Raw genomic sequence first — 15,741 nt, forward strand, 5'->3', positions numbered from 1 at the left:
TATTTACACGGAAAGTATCTGTTTTCCTAGAAGTTTTTTTTAAAATTCTCATCAGAAAATTTCCTGGCCAAATGCTGAACAATTTCTGGTGGGTTTAATTTATTTTTTTTATTAAAAGTCAAAATGTTCCACCGAAAGCTTTGATAAAAGCATTTTTTTTTCTGTTTTGATTGAAATTCTCTCCAGAATTTTTCCTCTGACCAGCTCTAATCCCTTGCTGGTGTTTGCGCAGCAGCTGGAAGGTATTACCTCACTCACCTTGTCTCTATAGGATAGTAGGGACGGAGTCCTGCAGCCAGCTGGACTGACCCTGGTAGAAACTCACTCTCACCTGATCCCTTAGGCATTCTTTCAGATCGGCTCGTGGCAGGGGTTTACTCCCTTGTCACACACTCTTCTGTGGCAGCGGAGCCCTGCGCGCGACACCAGGGTCCTTTACCATGGGAAAGTTGGTGCTCAGACTCTGATGCAGGCTCGGGCAGAGGGGGCTGAGCTGGGGGAAGCTCTTGCTGAAGGCCCAGTGCCTGTAACAATTAACCAACAGGATCAAGAGCATTATGGGTAACCCAAGTGACAGGTAAAATGAACAGGTGTGTCAGATAAGAGCGGAAAATTCCTCCTACCCCATGAAAAAGTCCCTCCAGAATCTCCCCTGGAATCTCCTAATAAACCCAAACCAACTTCTGCCCTCCTTGGGCTTGTCCTTTCATGCCTCTTAAATCCCTTTTGCTGTTCCTCCACTGAACACCGCCCAGGGCTTTCTCCTGGAAGTCCGGATTGTGCCCTTTTATCAGGGCTTGCCATTGCAGACTGCTTCACTCCCAGCGACTGCTCTACGCCGCCTCCCTTGGTTGCTTGCCAACCTTCTCTACTCCGGCTGGGATCCCAGCTGGTCTGTCGGCTTTCTTTCATCCCAGAGAGTGACTGCAGACTCTTTCCTTGCCTGCTGCCCTCTTCTGTTCTCGGCTTCCTCAGTTTATAGTCCTCTGCCAGACTAATCTCTGCTGAACTTCATCCTCAGTTAAGCCTGCCTCCCCCAGTAGGTCCACTGGCTTCCCACATTCACCGTTTTGGAGCCTCTGTGGTGCACACACCCATCACCGCACTGCTGTGTGATTGGTGTTGCCACACTCCGTGGGGAGCTGTGTCCAACCCGCCTTGGCTGACACACATGTCTTGGGAGCATTAAGTTAACCTGCTATTGCCCCTGACTGGAGAACCTTGTCGTCACCCACTGCCGGTTTAGACCCTCTTCCATGGCTCAGTGAGTCAAATGCTGTGCCTGGATAATTTCACAGCCATTGATAAACATTCTCTTTTATGGACAGTGAGATATTCCTATCTCACAGAATCAAATCTCATGTTTCAAGGCTTCTGCTGATTACCTGAGGGTCAGGAAAGGTGTTTTCCCCTCTAGCCACAGCACTGTACCATTGGCTAACTGCATTGTGGGGAAGTTTCCAGTTCACCTCCTAACAGCAATGAGGGATTGGTCACCGTCAAGGTGTAGCTACTGGACTAGGAGGGTCACTGACTGGATCTGTTAGGTCAAAGCTATCCTGTGTTCCTATTGCCAGTGGGACATTTCTTTACATTCAGTCTCTCTGTGAGGAAGGGCACGGTCCAAAGAGGAACACAAAGTATGTTATGAGGAAAACACCTGTTAAGATGCTTTTACTCGTACAGGAGTGGAGCCTGCTGTCCCTTCTAGTGCAGGGGGGCAGTGCTGCAGCAGCTGCATGACAACGAACTGTGTCTTGTCTCCGGCTGGGATGTTGCTGCATCTTTGCGCACAGAAACATTCTGCTTCATGCTACCAGGGTCACACTATACCCTGTTCCACAGGATCCTTTCTGCAGGTGTGTGAGAGAGGGAGGGAGAAACACGAGAAAGAAGAACCAGGACCAGGGGTGCCAGAAGAAGGAGGGCCAGGGGGCTTAGCCCTCCCACCTTTTACCAGCCGTAAGGGCGAGTGACAGGAGGGAGGGGATGTAGAGGAGCGAGCAGGGTCTTGGAGGGAAGAGGCAGCAAGGGGGCGGGCCTCAGGGGAATGGCCAGTATGGGAGCAGGGCCTCGGGAAAGGGGCAGGGCCACAGTTCATTCACCAGTGGCCCCTACCCACTTTTAGAGAGCTGCTGCCACTCCTGACCAGGACCCTGTGACTTAGGGTCACCAAGAGGCATGGTTTGATCTTCTTTCAGGGATACAGTCACATGCTGTGTTTATGGCCTGATACTGGGAAGTGCAGAGCATGTCCTGTGGCATCCTGAGCATTCCTGCCCATGGCAGTGGATGCTGCTCAGCACTTCCCAGGATGAAGCCCCTTTTTAAAAGCTAATTTACTGCTGAAATTCACCTCACGTTTTATCACCAACTTTCTTAGCCCACGAGAGCTGGAATTAGCCCAGGAAGAGAATGGTTAAAACCTTCTCTCCCCCATTTTACTCATGTCAGGAGAGATAATAGGAGAACGGTAACATCCCCGACCTTCACGATGTACTCCCGTTCTGTTCCAAGCCTTGGTGTGCTGTATATTGCCGTTGCCCATCTCTGCAGCAGAAGGATCCTGTCCGTGTTCTTGTGGAGCAAACTAAAAAAAAGGGAAGGGAAATTTTTTAAAGGTAGTTTACAAAACTGGAGCCTAGAGTCATCTAACCTAAAGGCTGCGCACCCACCAGCTTTTAATCTGGCTCAATTTGTGGTGCAATAATCCAGATCCCATTCCAAGGGTCAAAACTGCAAATCAGTTAAACATTTAAGAGCCAGGTCCTGTCTGGAATTTACCCAGAGACTCAACATCTAGTATCACAAAATTCTGCCCAGCCTGGAAATCATAAATTGCACAGATTATTTATTAAGAATGACATCTGCAGATAATTCATACTCAGACAACTAGATCATCAGGGGGTGTAAATCAATTGCCTATGCATATTTACAGCAGCTGAGGGTCTGGTTCTCAGCAGCTGCAAGAACTCACAGATGATCTGTTAGGGTAATTTCATCCTGGAGATCCCGCATAAGCAGAAAATATTTAATGGACCTACATGGGGCTATAAAATACCATGCAGAATTAGAACAAGCCCCTCTCTCTTTGAAAACTACTTTGAGCTGAGTATCTGTCATCACCAATTTAAAATGCACATAGATTTAATGTAACAAAGGTGCTTGGTAATTAGACTTTCATATTCTATTTTAGTCACCTGTGTTAGAAAACATATACCTGCTTTCTTGCAATTTTTCATGCGTAAATACACTGATGATATGATACTGAAAGCTAGAATGCCACCGTACCCCACAATTTCCAGTTAATACAAATAGCTGAATGAATTAATTCAGTTAATGCAGATGGCAGCGTTATCTAGTGGTCAGGGCACAGCTCTGGGAGATAAGACTTCTGGATTCTATTCCTGGCTCTGTCAGTGACTCACAGAGAGATCTGGGGCAAGTTTCTCACATTGTTCCTCATCCATCCATGAAATGACGTTAATAAGACAAAATTGTATGAAAGTTAATAATTTTAACCTCCTTGGGGCAGGGTCTGTCTTTTGCTCTGTGTTTTCACAGGAGAATATTGATATAATAGGCATCACAGAAACCTGGTGGACTGAGGACAATCAATGGGACACAATCATTTTGGGGTACAAAATATATCGGAAAGACAGAAAGGTCGTGTGGGGGGGAGTGGCACTATATGTGAAAGAAAATGTGGAATCAAATGAAGTAAACATCTTAAGTGAATCCACATGTTCCATAGAATCTCAATGGATAGTAATTTCATGCTCTAATAAGAATATAATATTAGGGCTCTATTATCGACCACCTGACCAGGACAGTGATAGTGCCGAGGAAATGCTAAGGGAAATTAGAGAGACTATCAAAATTAAGAACTCAATAATAGTGGGGGATTTCAATTATCCCCATATTGACTGGGAACATGTCACCTCAGGATGAAATGCAGAAATACAATTTCTCAGTACTTTAAATGACTGCTTCTTGGAGCAGCTGGTACGGGAACCCAGAAAGGGAGAGGCAACTCTCGATTTAGTCCTGAGTGGAGCGCAGGAGCTGGTCCAAGAGGTATCTATAACAAGACCACTTGGAAATAGTGACCATAATATAATAATATTTAACATCCCTGTGGTGGGAAGAACATCTCAACAGCCCAACACTGTGGCATTTAATTTCAAAAAGGGGAACGATGCAAAAATGAGGGGGTTAGTTAAACAGAAGTTAAAAGGTAAAGTGAAATTCCTGCAAGCTGCATGGGCGCTTTTTAAAGACACCATAATAGTGGCTCAACTTCAATGTACACCCCAAATTAAGAAACACAGTAAAAGAACTAAAAAAGAGCCACCGTGGCTTAACAACCATGTAAAAGAAGCAATGAGAGATAAAAAGACATCTTTTAAAAAGTGGAAGTCAAATCCTAGTGAGGTAAATAGAAAGGCACATAAACACTGCCAAATTAAGTGTAAAAATATAATAAGAAAAGCCAAAGAGGAGTTTGAAGAATGGCTAGCCAAAAACTCAAAAGATAATAACAAAATGTGTTTTTAAGTACATCAGAAGCAGGAAGCTTGCTAAACAACTAGTGGGGCCCCGGATGATCGAGATACAAAAGGAGTGCTTAAAGACGATAATGTCATTGCGGAGAAACTACATGGATTCTTTGCTTCAGTCTTCACGGCTGAAGATGTTAGGGAGATTCCCAAACCTGAGCCAGCTTTTGTAGGTGACAAATCTGAGGAACTGTCACATATTGAAGTGTCACTAGAGGAGGTTTTGGAATTAATTGATAAACTCAACATTAACAAGTCACCGGGACCAGATGGCATTCACCCAAGAGTTCTGAAAGAACTCAAATGTGAAGTTGCGGAACTATTAACTAGGGTTTGTAACCTATCCTTTAAATCGGCTTCGGTACCCAATAACTGGAAGATAGCTAATGTAATGCCAATATTTAAAAAGGGCTCTAGAGGTGATCCCAGCAATTACAGACCTGTAAGTCTAACGTTAGTACCGGGCAAATTAGCTGAAACAATAGTATAGAATAAAATTGTCAGACACATAGAAGAACATAAATTGTTGGGCAAAAGTCAACATGGTTTCTGTAAAGGGAAATCGTGTCTTACTAATCTATTAGAGTTCTTCGAAGGGATCAACAATCATGTGGACAAGAGGGATCCAGTGGATGTAGTGTACTTAGATTTCCAGAAAGCCTTTGACAAGGTCCATCACCAAACGCTCTTATGTAAATTAAGTTGTCATGGGATAAGAGGGAAGGTCCTTTCATGGATTGAGAACTGGTTAAAAGAAAGGGAACAAAGGGTAGGAATAAATGGTAAATTCTCAGAATGGAGAGGGGTAACTAGTGGTGTTCCCCAAGGGTCAGTCCTAGGACCAATCCTATTCAACTTATTCATAAATGACCTGGAGAAAGGGGTAAACAGTGAGGTGACAAAGTTTGTAGATGATACTTAACTGCTCAGGATAGTTAAGACGAAAGCAGACTGTGGAGAACTTCAAAAAGATCTCACAAAACTAAGTGATTGGGCTACAAAATGGCAAATTAAATTTAATGTGGATAAATGTAAAGTAATGCACATTGGGAAAAATAACCCCAATTATACATACAATATGATGGGGGCTAATTTAGCTACAACTAATCAGGGAAAAGATCTTGGAGTCATCGTGGATAGTTCTCTGAAGATGTCCACACAGTGTGCAGTGGCAGTCAAAAAAGCAAACAGGATGTTAGGAATCATTAAAAAGGGGACAGAGAATAAGACGGAGAATATATTATTGCCCTTATACAAATCAGTGGTATGCCTACATCTTGAATACTGCGTACAGATGTGGTCTCCTCATCTCAAAAAAGATATACTGGCACTGGAAAAGGTTCAGAGATGGGCAACTAAAATGATTAGAAGTTTGGAATGGGTCCCATATAAGGAGAGATTAAAAAGGCTAGGACTTTTCAGCTTGGAAAAAAGGAGACTAAGGGGGGATATGATAGAGGTATATAAAATCATGAGTCATGTGGAGAATGTAGATGAGGAAAAGTTATTTACTTATTCCCATAATACAAGAACTAGGGGCTACCAAATGAAATTAATGGGCAGCAGGTTTCAAACAAATAAAAGGAAGTTCTTCTTCACACAGCGCATAGTCAACTTGTGGAACTCCTTACCTAAGGAGGTTGTGCAGGCTAGGACTATAACAGTGTTTAAAAGAGAACTGGATAAATTCATGGAGGTTAAGTCCATTAATGGCTATTAGCCAGGATGGGTAAGGAATGGTGTCCCTAGCCTCTGTTTGTCAGAGGGTGGAGATGGATGGCAGGAGAGAGATTACTTGATCATTACCAGTTAGGTTCACTCCCTCTGGGGCACCTGGCATTGGCCACTGTCGGCAGACAGGATACTGGGCTGGATGGACCTTTGGTCTGACCCAATATGGCCGTTCTTATGTTATGTTTACAGTGCCCAGCACTATGGGGTCCTGATCCAGGAGTGGGGCACTCCTAGAGGCTCTCCCAGTACAATGAATAAGTAAATAATAATAATAATGAATAACTTACCTACTTCATGGGCATGTTGTGAGGCTGGGAAAGTGCACTCAGTTCTTTGGATCTACTGCACAGCGTGATTGTCTGGAGTGGTGTTTCTCAACAACCGGTCTGTGGATCGGCGCTGATCCCTGAGATCTTCCTGACACCGAAACGCTGATTTAGAGGAATACATGCGGAATGAATCTGTGGGAGTCCCAGTGAACCACTAGATGGTGCATTCGAGTAACTTTTAAGGGACTGTATTTTGGATTCCATGATTTTTGATCTACAGATGAAAGCCATGCTAGGGAGTTTGAGTCTGGCATGTGGCTAAGCCATGTCTCAATTTTTTGTTAACTAGCTGTGCTCCAAATGTTGGATGTTTGTTTGTTAAAATGTGCCACAGAAGCCTCCAAAAGGGCGGGACAGACAAATTTCAGAGGAGGAGGAAAGTTGCAGGAGGGCAGCAGGGCTGTTTTGTTTCATGGATTGTTTCCTTAATCTCATAGCCAAGCGTCATACATAAAGAATAAAATCAGACAACTGAGGGATATGGGAGCTGCATGCTAAGGTTTGACCCAGTACAGGGCGGTGGGGCAGGCATCAAAGAGCCCCCGTGGGTGATGGGAAGACCAGGATAAATGAGGACATCCAGGATCAAATGGAAGCAACAGTGGGAGCAGAGGATTCTGATTTGCAGCAAGACCCTGCTGGGGAGGGGTGTGCAGGGGCATGCGAAGCAATTTGCTCTCATTGTTCTTTAATTATGTCACATTGTCTTCTCTTTATCTTACTGCAGGAGCCTAATTCACTGTTAATTAAGAGACTGTTTTCCAGCTGCTAGAGAATGTCCCACTTCCTTGATATATCTGATAGTTGAGTCCAGCTCCCTTTCCTTCTGTTTTCTTCCCTGAGGGGAATTATTGAATTGCCTGGGAGAGGCTCACTACCCTTCCAGACTGACCTGTGCCTAGTGTGACCAGAGGTCCCAATTTTATAGGGACAGTCCCTATATTCGGGGCTTTTTCTTATACAAGCTTCTATTACCCACCACCTCTGTCCCGATTTTTCACCCTTGCTCTCTGGTCACCCTACCAGGGACAGACCCAAACCCCAAGATTTTAACACCCTCACACTTTGTTCCCTGGTCCAATCAGAATTTGCAAATGGCACATGAGTTGTCATAATGGGCTGAATGAAAACCTCGAGTAGAAGCGGAACATTCCCAGATTTTGGGGGCACTAGACACCCGTCTCTGGTTCCAAACGAGAATCACGGGCCCATCTTCCTTTTTGGGGTGTAACTGTCAGTCCTGACAGCTGTGTCTGGTAACAGTTGCTTTATAAACTCTTTGGAAAGAAGGTGGTAAAAAGAGCATTCAGTGAAAGCACCAAGAAGAGACACTGATCATTGCTTCTTGACCTTCCCTTCTTTTAAGCACTCAGGAAAGGCTGGCTTGACAGCCCTGGAGTCTGAAACCCGCTTTCCATGGAACAATTATTGGCATGCCCAGTGGCAGTACCAGCTCTCCCACAATGCCCCACTTATGTACCTCCACCCTGCCATGGAGGAGTCACCCTCGAGGCACGAGAAGGAAGCAAAGTTGATCCCAGGGATCTGCCAATAGCACGGTTGTACGTGGTTCCCAGATGCTGCTCATGGATCCCTCTTGGTATCTGATGCCTTTGGGCCAGGACTGTGGCATTAAAGTCAGCTTTTCATTTTAACACAGAAAAGTTGAAGGAATGCGGGCAATGGAAGCCTGTGATGCGGGAGATTGATGAATCCAGCACCCCTCGCACAGGAGAGTAGGCCAGTCCTCAGCATGGTGCATTCAGCCACAGGTTTCTCTGCTGTGCTGCCAGCAAGGGGCCACAACCCTGTGGATACTTCTCAGGTCGAGACTAGGTGGAGAGGCCAGACTCATTTCATAAACGGCTATCAGAGGAGGATTGTCAGCCACGATTGACAGAGGCAAGCTACGAATCGGTGTCCATGTGGCAATAGGATCCATAACTGCCTTAGCAATTCCCATTTGCAGCGTTGTTGTAGCTCTGTGGGTCCCAGGATATTAGAGAGAGCAGGTGGGTGAGGTCTGTCTTTTATTGTCTCTATCACCAACCTATGTGGGTCCAATAAAACCTATGGCCTCTCCCACCTGGTCTCTCTAAGACCCCTCTTCTCGCAGATGGGTTTCTTTTGTGACCTCCCTGGTTTCCTTAAGTGCCTGAGTGCCCAAGGTGGCTGAACAGAACACATGTAAAGACATGGGGCGGGGCGTGGGGATGCTGCCTGTATGGATCCAGGACTGTGGCTGCCAGCCCAGGAGGCAGTTAACAAAGCATCGTTCTGTCCCCTCAGCCAGAGAGACTCAACTCCATGACACCAGGTGACTCAGCAAACAGTCCTCAGGGGTTCATTGTCCTGCTGAGGGATACCTGGACACAGTATAGGCCCTGTGTACAGGTGAGTGGCTGAGGAGGGCATGCAAGATACCGGTTACCGCCCTCATTGTCACAGACCTTGAAAGGTGAGACAGCCCAGGTGTGCTCGTGTGGCTGAGGGAGGAGGCCTATTGTGAATCCTAGGGACACCCTGTTGTCTCTGAGCAGCCTGTGTCGCCGCACAGGAGGAAGCTGTTACTACACCATTGGGAGGCTTCTTTGTGTTTCAACAGCATTATCTATTTTAGACACCGTTTAGAAGTGCATGTCTTCAGAGGATGGTTCTCTTTTCCCTGAGGACCCCGAGACTCATTTCCACACTCCTCCCTGGGCACCCACATCTTTTCTCCTAACATTTTCATGACTGTACCTCTCCACACCTTTCTTTTCTTCAGTTCTGAACCCCGGGGTTACAAGCAAAACTGGTGTGTTCCTATCCGATGCCTTTCTTCTGTAGCTGTGCCCGCATTCCCTAGAAATGCTCTGCTCCAGGGCTACAGCCTTTCCTAGCAACAGAGTTAAATGCGGAGAGCCCCTTAGCCTGCTGTAGAAGTGCTCTGCACATGCCAGATGAATGGCCGAGATCGGTGCCCACTGATATACTGTTCAGATGTGAGAGCACTTGCCAGCACTAGAAGGAACGATGTGTCGTTTCCCTGTAGAAACATACCTTCTTTGAGTATCTTTCCTCATGCTGTGCCATGAACGCCCATCCTGAGGCCACTTGTTCCTATTTTCCTCCCTTCTCCCTCCTGTGGCTTGGCTGGGAGGTACAGCACACAAGCAGCAACAAGGTGTGGTGGAGATTCAACGTAATGCAATGCCAGATGAGGAAAGGATGCTAGTGGTCTGGGGGCCTTGTTTGGAGATGGGCTTGTCCTTTGTGTCTTGGCACATGTCCTGCAGAAAGAAACTCCTCTTAGGGAGCTTGCAGAGGAATTCAGAGAGTACCAGCCAACTGCTGCATATTATAAAGCAGGGAGGGGACTGGGTGCTCCTGTGTGACATGCTAGAATGGTGCTCTCCCAGCCAGGATTAACGTAACCCGCTGGTCAGTGTGTGATATGTGTCCCCCTCAGAGCCTGATCCGCAGAGGATTCTGTTCAGCTCTAAACTAGATAGCTGGGCTCGTTAGCTCATGCTTTTAGCTTTGGACATCCCCAGTTGAGTTCCTGGTGTCTGCAAAGATGGCAGCTGTCACACTCACAAAGCAAGAGCGCTTTGTAGGTGACCCTCTTTGTTCTCTCAGAGAGGCCTGCACAAGTTGCCCTGAGCACCCTCTCCTCCAGGGAAATGCAAAAGCACCTCAGTCTGAGCATTCAAAACACAGCACATCCTCCTAACTGGCAGCGTACAACTGGGCATTACACAGGGGAGAATGTAGCGTCTATGGAGTACGCTCCAGAGACTCGCCTCAGGTCACGACTAAGTCACTGTGAAAACATTGCCTTGTAACTGATAGGCAGGAGCCTCCACTTAGAATCATAGAATATCTGTGTTGGAAGGGACCTCAGGAGATCATCTAGTCTAACCCCCTGCTCAAAGCAGGACCAATCCCCAGACAGATTTTTATCCCAGATCCCTAAATGGCTCCTCAAGGATTGAACTCACAACCCTGAGTTTAGCAGGCCAATGCTCAAACCGCTTTCCCCAAGCCCTGGCTGAGCTTGCACAGAGGTGGCTCCTGTGGGGTCAGAATTTACAAACAAGGAACTGAAAAGTGCACTGCAGCTTTGGGACCAACTTCTGCTCAGGCCATTCACTCCCCCTCTGCCTCCCAGAATGAGCAATGAATGAACCTCCAGCTACGGTCAGTGGTTCAGATGAAGATGCCACTGAGAGGACATTTCACTGGACATACCCTAACTCAGTGGTTCTCAAACTAGGGCATCTGCTTGTTCAGGGAAACAGCACGGGCCAAGGGATTTGCTGGCCGCCCTTCCTGCAGCCCCCATTGGCCTGGACCAGTGAACTGCGGCCAGTGGGAGCCGCGATCCGCCGAACCTGCAGACACGGCAGGTAAACAAACCAGCCTGACCCCCAGGGGCTTTCCCTGAATAAGCGGCGGCCCAGGTTTGAGAACCACTGCCCTAATCCCTCTGGCTAACAGCCCAGGCTGGGAAACTCCTTGGAACAGTCTCTCTTTTGTAAGATTCCCGACATTGCTGGATATCAGCTGCTGTGGTCCAAGTCTTGGGAGGATTCTTAGTTGATTTGAATGGCTTCCTCCATCCCTAGTGGGAACATGAAATATTTGGCGAGGGTTTGTAACTGCAGCTATCTTGGTCGATGCACCAGAAATTGAATTGGGGACCTCCAGATCTAAAAGCCATAAACTGCTACTGCTTGAGCTGAAAATCTGAGGTTCCCTAGCTGGGCTGTAGTGGACTCATCCTCTATGGATCAGGCACAGAGAGGGGACCTGTAACTCACCTTCAGCAGTGCATCACGAGCGCAGCCTGTGAGAGGGGCTACGCTGCCCAGGGAATTATTCCATCTTTCTCCTAGCCAATCAATGCCAGTATGAATAATAAAAAGGAGCGACTACTTACGTGCCCCTTGTATTAATCGCCTCTTCTGTAACGAAAGGCCTCTGAATAACCCAGAGTTCTCCTGCTAACTGATATCCCCAAGTTTATTTAGCCAAGGAGAGGATTTATCGATCAAGTGACGTCAAGATTTTTGTTTTAAAACATAGAGCCAGAAAAAAGCTTTTTCTAAATTAAACTGGAGCCAGAGACACACACAGTGGGGTGGGGCTGGAGGGCTGCTGGTCAGGACTTTTTAGCATTTCAGTCCAGCTCGCAGTGAGGAGATGTTAAAGCACTGGCTCTCAAGGTTGAATCTGATCATTTTTCTTCTTGGTTTCATGTCTGTTGCCTTGGAGTCACTATGGTAAAAAGCTGATGTTTTCTCACAGGCTTGCCTCCTAGTCCCCTTCTCTTTTTCGAAGGGATAACAAACACCCCCTAGATAGGGGCTCCTTTGTCTTGGTAATGTGTGTGGGTTTTTGTCTTCCATTTTATCCTAAGTACCTCTGTCCCCCTCTCCTTTCTCAAGTTAAGGGGTTGCAGTTGAAAAGGCTGAGTCTATTATTCCATCTTTCCATTAATGGTTTGGATAATGGAGTGGATAGTTGCAGATGACACCAATCTGGGAGGGGTTTGCAATCCTTTTGAAGGACAGGGTTAGAATTCAAAATGACCTTGAAAAAAATCGGAGAATTGGTCTGAAATCAATAATATGAAATTAAATGAAGATAAGTACAAAGTACTTCACTTAGGAAGGAAAAATCAAATGGAGTTACAGAATGGGGAAGAACTGGCTAAGTGATGGTACTGCTGAAAAGGATCTGAGGTTACAGTGGATCAAAAATTGAATGAGAGTCAACAATGTGATGCAGCTGAGAAAAAGGCTAATACCATTGTGGGGTGTATTCACAGGAGTGTCATATGAAAGACACCGGAGGCAATTGTTCCACTATACTTGGCACTGGTGAGGCCTGAGCTAGAGCACTCTGCCCAGTTTGTGAGCACCACACTTTAGAAAAGACGTAGACAAATTGGAGAGAATCCAAAGGGGAGCAATAAAGGTTTAGAAAACCTGACTGCTGAGGAAAGGTTAAAAACTGGGCTTGTTTAGTCTTGAGAAAAGAAGTTTGACGTGGAGACCTGATAACACTCTTCAAATAGGAGAAGGGCTGTTACAAAGAGGGCAATGATCAATTGTTCTCCTTGTCCACTGAAGGTAGGGCAAGAAGTAATGGGCTTTGTTTGCAGCAAGTGAGATATAGGTTAGATATTAGGAAAATCTTCCTAACTATAGCGATAATTAAGCTGTGGAATAAGCTTCCAGCTGAAGTCGTGTAATCCCCATCACTGGAGGTTAAGAACAGGCTGGACAAACACCTGTCAGGGATAGTCTAGGCTTACTTGGTCTTGCCTCAATGCAGGGGACTGGACTTGATGACTTCTTGAGGTCCCTTCCAGCCCTATACTTTTATTATTCTGATTTTTAAGGGGCATGGGATAGCTTGAGTTCAGCAAGTTACCCCCTTAGCTCCTACTTAAAGAAAGAATCCTATGATGGAGCTCAACTAGAGACTAGAATCCTACGCCCTCCGCTAAATCCAGCAGCCCGACTCTGGTAATAAATATCCCCCGAAACCGATCTATATTCCACAGCCACATGTTATAGGACTGAGTGGATTGTGGTGAGCATTTCTCTGTGTCCCAGTAGTCGTGTATATTGTCCAGATCCTCTCCTGCAGCACAGCTGCTTTGTGTCACAGAGCTGGAGCCCTCTGATCATTAAGTCAATTTAACCAGCATCAGGAGAGTCATCTTCCCTGCTGCTGGTGTGGCTGGAGGAAAGTGCATGATGCCAGAATCTCTCTACTTCCTGTTGGTCCAGGGCTCTGTTTTCAGCTCTCTGTGTCCACTGCAGCCTGACTTAAATTAGAGCAACCCTCGGGCTGCCCTGACATGGTACTGTGAGACCAGCCCGGCACAGAGCATCACAGAGACCAAAAGAGTGCAATAAGATACCTTCACTCACTCACCCTTGTGCTCTTTGCATAGGGCCACGTTCCAGGATCCAGCACTATGCATATGTATTTATGTAGCTGCACATGTGTGTGCATGGATTCATTCTGGCTAGTGATTTCTAACATCCACATAGAGGAAAAAGAGAAACTGTCTACTCAGAAATTCATCAAACCACTTTCATACAGTGCAAAATTGGAGCAACGTTGCAGACATTTCCTCAGCTCAAAAGATGGCCCCCGAGGAGTCTCTCTGGCTGACCTAAATACAGACAGCTCTGCCCCATGCCTTCCGGAGCACAATTTGCTTAAGAGGGAAGTGACGGTCTCACAGCCATCATGTAGGATAACACATGGGCCAGAGAGAAGGGTGGCCCCATGGGAGGTACAGAACCTGCTGCTGAGGGGGGAGGGGCTATAGAAAACGTGTAGGCAATTGTAGAAGTGGAGTTGCGCTGAGATGGAAGACAGGTGTTAGTTTCTGGAAGTCCCTGGTGGGTGCCAGTGGAAACAGATTGTTGTCCTTTTGTGTGTGATGTAGACCGATCCTATAATTGTATTGTTTGCCAATGAATAGTAATTTAATAGGGTTCTAGAACCAGAATCATATTCAACAGAATTAAAACGAACAACTTCAATATCTTGTCAGAACCCAGAGTGCATGGCAAAGCGTGTCACACTGAGGGCTAAGCAAAGCCTTAGCTACTTTTAGTGACACAACCAGTAAAGACAAGAAAGTGCCAAACCACAGACACAAATAGCAGCAATATCTTTGGTATAATTCCTTGCATGTGCTCATATACTCACACCCTTTCTGGTGGTAAGAGACAAGAGACCAGCCTCATCCCTGGCATGCCAAATGAGTCCAGTGGTCCAGACTCAAATGCCTGAAGGTCGGTGGTAGATGATGACAATGAAGAGCTGAAGGGTCGATGAGGATAGCTCACCTCCCGCTTACATAGTGGCCTGGCCTATTACAGAGCCTGAGAACTATTATGAATACTCATTCAGATGCCCAGCCTCCCATGTTCATAGCTAACTGCCTCACCCTCATAATACTGGGGTGCGTTTATCCTACAGGTTAACGTATTAATGCCTTTTAGCTCATTACCATACACGTCAACTGTTGCTAAAGCAAGTTCGTGGTTAAACATCTGCCAACGATTTTATCCAAATCATCCAAGCCCAGCCTCAGTTCAAAAGTCCTGTGGTTGCTTAGTCTTGTTATGTACCAACTCCTGTCTTAAGCAAGCGATTCCCTGTTCCCCAAATCTAGGGTAACTTTGGGGCTATTTCATAGCCATAACAAGGAATTTTGCACCCAAGGCAAGGGCTGGCTCCAGGCTCTTCGGCGGCAGGTCCCTGAGTCCCTGTCGGAGGAAGGACTTGCAGCCAAATTGCCGCTGAAGAATGAATGAAGTGGAGGCAGCAATTCGGCGGCAGGTCCTTCCCTCCGACAGGGACTCAGGGACCCACTGCCCAATTGCCACCAAAGAAGTGGTGGCGGTAGAGCTGCCGCCAAAGCGCCACCGATCGCGGTAGAGTGCCACCGATCCCAGCTTTGCTTGCCTGAGGCAACTGCCTGAGTCACCTCGCCTTTGTTATGGCACTGGGCTATTTTATCTAAACTGAGGGTCACGGGCCTATGCTTCACTCATGTTAACCTGCTTAAGCCAATGTCTTACAGGATATAGGTCTGTAGGTTCCTCGTGTTACTGCTAAGTAAAATAAAAGGCTGAGCTAACTGTGTGGGTTACAGTGAATTTGAGTAATTTCTTGGTGTATATCATCTTCACTCCTGCATTTTTTTTGCTTAGTGCTAAGAAGTCACCATCCACCTGCAGAATGGAATCAGCTCTTTTTATTTCCCCCTAATCTGTAGTATCTTCATTACCACATGCAAGTGTCACTGGAAAAAAAACCCCAAAACGTTCTCACTGAATATTTCTCCCAGTCGTAGCCAGCACACATCCTAGATATACTCCGATTCTATGGGGGTGAGGGCCGTACAAACACCATCCTAGATATTGCAGCTGAAACCAGGTTCAATGTGTCACTTTCTCCTGTATACGTTTTACACCTACAATCACGGCTCTAGGATTGATTGATTGATTTAACATAGCGAGCTGCATTCTGCCTCATGCAAGCCCTTTGCCTTCTGTGGGGTTTCATCGATGAAACTGAAGGCAGAAGGCAGAAGTTTG

Source organism: Gopherus flavomarginatus, chromosome 21 (assembly GCF_025201925.1).
Source record: "Gopherus flavomarginatus isolate rGopFla2 chromosome 21, rGopFla2.mat.asm, whole genome shotgun sequence".
NCBI lineage: Eukaryota > Metazoa > Chordata > Testudines > Testudinidae > Gopherus > Gopherus flavomarginatus.